This window comes from Oryza sativa, chromosome 3 (assembly GCF_034140825.1).
Source record: "Oryza sativa Japonica Group chromosome 3, ASM3414082v1".
In the NCBI taxonomy this organism is placed as follows: Eukaryota; Viridiplantae; Streptophyta; class Magnoliopsida; order Poales; family Poaceae; genus Oryza; species Oryza sativa.
The window spans coordinates 21,673,556-21,677,352 of record NC_089037.1 but is presented as its reverse complement, the minus strand read 5'-3'; the positions used below and the strand labels follow the sequence as shown (position 1 = coordinate 21,677,352).

Here is a 3,797-nt window from a genome sequence, read left to right as displayed (position 1 = left end):
GAACGCTGATGCTAAAAGCTGCTAGACTTGGACAATTCCTGCACCCGCCACTCCATCGTGCTCCATCGGTGTTTATTTTCATCCGTCCCAGAGTAGGTCAAGCCTACTTCTGAACGCTAAGCATAATCGCATCCACAGCTGGACCTAGTTTACGTTAGCGTACATTCTATTTTGCTAAAAAAATATATTTATTTACTTATTTAATTTATGAAATATTAATTATTATTAAAAAATTCAGCGTGTGTACTGAATGATCCACGCGTCCCTTTCTCTCTCGAAAAGCTAGCGAATAAGAGCTACTAGAAAAAGCATTTTTCTTAATGTTGAGGGTCATTTTTTCAGCTAGACATAACCATTAGAGCCAAATAACTGTCTACAAAAATATAAATCAGGGTGAAGTTCGTTGTCCGCCTACAAAAAATCAGGCGGACCACTTAAGCCTGCAAAAATATAAGCGGCGCCCTGTGTGGTCCGCCTACAAAAATCGTACCTACCCAACAAAAAAATTCTTAACTCTACCCTTATCTTCTCCTCCCACCCCTCCCAACCACTCATTTCCTCTCAACTCTCTCTCAACACTCAGTATCCTCTCCGCTCCCTCAACACTGCAGTGGCGTGGTGGGGACGGCCACTGCGGCGGCGGGGCACGGCGTCGCGCGTGGGGCGGCACTGGGCGGCCAGCAGCGTCTCCCCTCCCTCCCTCCCTCGCAGATCTGGCCGGAGGAGGAAGGGGGGAGGCCGGCAGGGGTGACGGCAACGACGACGACTGCGCGGGGCGGCGGCGACGACGACACGCGGGGCGGCGGCGGCGGCTCCCCTCCCCCTCCGGCCAGATCGGCCGAGGGGAGAGGGGGGAGGCCGGCGGGGGCATCGGCGACGACGACGCGCGGGGCAACGGAGGCTCCCGGCGCAGCTCCCCTCCCCTCCCCTCCCAGACCTGGCCGGGAGAGGGCAGCGGCGAGGCGTGTCCCGCGATTTTTTTTCGTTCATTGCATTTTCGCAAGCGGGCCATTGCTCCGACTATGAAAATCGTGATTTTCGCAGTCGTTGTGCTGCAGGCGGTCCTCCCTCCCGCCTGAAAAAAATAGTTTTGGCCGCCTGCAAAAAATGCTTAATTAATTATTATGTAGTTTAATCACTTAATATTTAATACTTAATTAATCAACATCGACGGTGCCAACTGGAGACCCTGACAAGCACGGTGCCAACTGGAAATCTTTTGCCTATCAACTCGACAAAATCCCAGAATAAATTGCACCGGTAACTAAACATATTCACCTGAGTCATCAAATTTATTTTCAGATCTCTAAACTCATTTAAATGTGATATAAATAATCGAGACTAAATGTTAGTCTAACACCAACCGAGACTAAAGATAGTGGGGGCCTGATAACTTTTTAAACCGGGACTAAAAATAATATTTAGTCTCGGTTGACAATATTAATCGGGACTGAATATTAAAAGTTCTCTTCGGCTTTTGGCCGGGACTTAAAAAAAGATCTTATTCAAACGGAGACTAATGTGATTTTTATAATCCCAACAAAAAATCACTTCTTCAGTAGTGGTAGCTCCCCTTCATGAACAAAGTCCACAACTTTCTATGCTACCCGTGCTATGCCTCCCCTACCACTGCCGCATCTCGACTTCACACGATGCGGTTTCGTCGACCGCATCTCGACTCCTCACGGTGCGGCGCCACCGGTCGACATGGATGCCTCGGATTGCCACCCCTATGGCGCCGGCAACCTTGTGCTCCTGCTGCGGAAGGCGGTCCACCTGCAATTCAACTTTTACAAGAACATAAACTTTATATAGAGAGAGTATAATACATACTCCCTCCGTTTTAGTTACAAGATGTTTTGACTTTAGTTAAAGTCAAATTATTTTAAGCTTGACTAAGTTTATATAGACATAGTAATATTTACATTACTAAATCAGCTTTATTAAATTAATAATTAAATATTTTTTATAATAAATTTGTCTTGATAAAAAATATTACTATTTTTTTCTATAAATCTAGTCAAATTCAAAGCAGTTTGACTTTGATCAAGGTCAAAAACATCATCTTACTTTAACCTGAAACGGAGGAAGTACATAACTCTAGTAATGTGTTAGCACAAGCATATTACTAGTGTAAACAAGTTTAAAAGGTTATGCAGTCTTTAATTTGCCACTGCATTTCCAATGTCTTAATTTGTCAGCTGTTTTCTGCTTACTCCAGTTTCGTATAATCACTGTACGTAATATTGAGTATTTAATAAACTAACTCCAGGATCCTCGGTGCCAACTGGAGATCGATGATCCTGACAAGCATGTGGACGATTGCTGTCCAAATCTATTGCCTACCAACGCGACCAAATCTCAGTGTACTTGTCTTAATTTGCCACTGCATTTTTTTTCAGATCCAAATCAAATATAACTGCTTGTGAACATGAGGTAACTGCTGCTGCTTCGGAGTAGCTATCCACTGTCCGATCACACACTGTCAGTATAGAAAGGGGAGGCAAGAAGCCAGATGACACGCAAGAAATGACGCAAACCGATACCAGCAGATCAAACGCATTAGGGCGTTCATATTGCATTGGTTGTTCAGCCCGAGCTATCGACGTCGGCGTTTATGTGCATTTTGATGCCACGTTCGCAGGTAGGCCCACAAAATTGAGGACCGTGTGGCCAAACATGGTCACTCGTTCTTTGGCCCGTTTGAGGGTTGGCGGCGTGGGGGAGAGAAGGCAAGAGACGCGTTGTGGAGGGCGTGGCTTTGCTTCGCATCGTTATTGCCCGCGTCGCCTGAAGAGAGAGAGAGAGAGAAAGATGGAGGAAAGGGAGATCGTCACGACGGTCAGAGAGGGAGCCCGTCGTACTCCGACCATCGTAGCCCACGGCATGGAGCTTGCTGTCGTCCCCCTCTCTGCGCTGCAAAGAAGGTCACGACCCTTGGCTCCGCGCCACTGCGGGGCTCGTCGCCATCCCCACTGCTCGCCATCGACCTCGTCGCCGTCTCCCTCTTCTCTGCTGCCTTGATCTGGAGGTTGCCAGCGGAGGACGCTCACAACGAGGACAGGACGGCCGAGGCGCGCTGGCGCCCCGATCTAGCTAGTCGCCGTCGAATTAAGCTCCATGGCCTACCTCGAAGTCGTCGTCGGAGAGGGAGGGGAAGGCGGCGGCGAACGGGAGGGGAAGGAAAAGCCGGCAGAGGGGATGGGGAGGCCGGCCTCGGCTTGCTCGTCGGCTGCGCCTAGCCTCCTCAATCCTCGCCCACCGGTGAGGTCGGCCTCAATCCGTGCCGCTGGGAGCTCACCGGCTGCGCTAGGCTTGATCCGCGCCTGCCACGTGAGGCCACTCCATGGACACCACCGTCGACGATATTGGGAGTGGGGACTGGCAATGGGGAGGAGAGGCGCCGTTTGGGGGTGCCGGCCAGGGAAGGGGAAGAGAGGCGTCGGCCGGGGAAGTGGGGAGGAGAGGCACCGCCTGGGGGCGCCAGCCGAGGAAGGGGAGGAGAAGCGCTGGCCGGGGAAGAGGAGAATGCCCGGGGAAGAGAAGGAGAGACGCCAGCGTGAGGGGAAGAGAGGTAGTGGGCATGAGGATAAGGGAGAGAGGGGGAAGGGGGGGATTTCATATTCTTTTCTGGATTTAAGAGTGCTGAGTGTAAATTTTGGATCTCTACACAAATTAAAGAAAATATGAGAACTGAAAGAAAAAGTACTAGGAGCTGAAATACAAAATTAAAGCCACTCGCATAGCCACTTGCACTGTGAAAAATTCAGATTTAGAACTTGTAGCTCTAGCCTACG

At 49.7% G+C, this 3,797-nt stretch overlaps 1 long non-coding RNA gene across 1 annotated transcript; it reads right to left on the bottom strand.

Annotated features, from left to right (window-relative positions):
* Positions 1-1,394: 1,394 nt before the first annotated feature.
* On the bottom strand, positions 1,395-3,561 carry LOC112938328 (uncharacterized). Its single transcript, XR_003241506.2, has 2 exons — positions 3,130-3,561; positions 1,395-1,776 (listed from the first exon to the last, which is right to left on the bottom strand). It is a non-coding gene; the product is annotated as an uncharacterized lncRNA (long non-coding RNA).
* Positions 3,562-3,797: the final 236 nt, after the last annotated feature.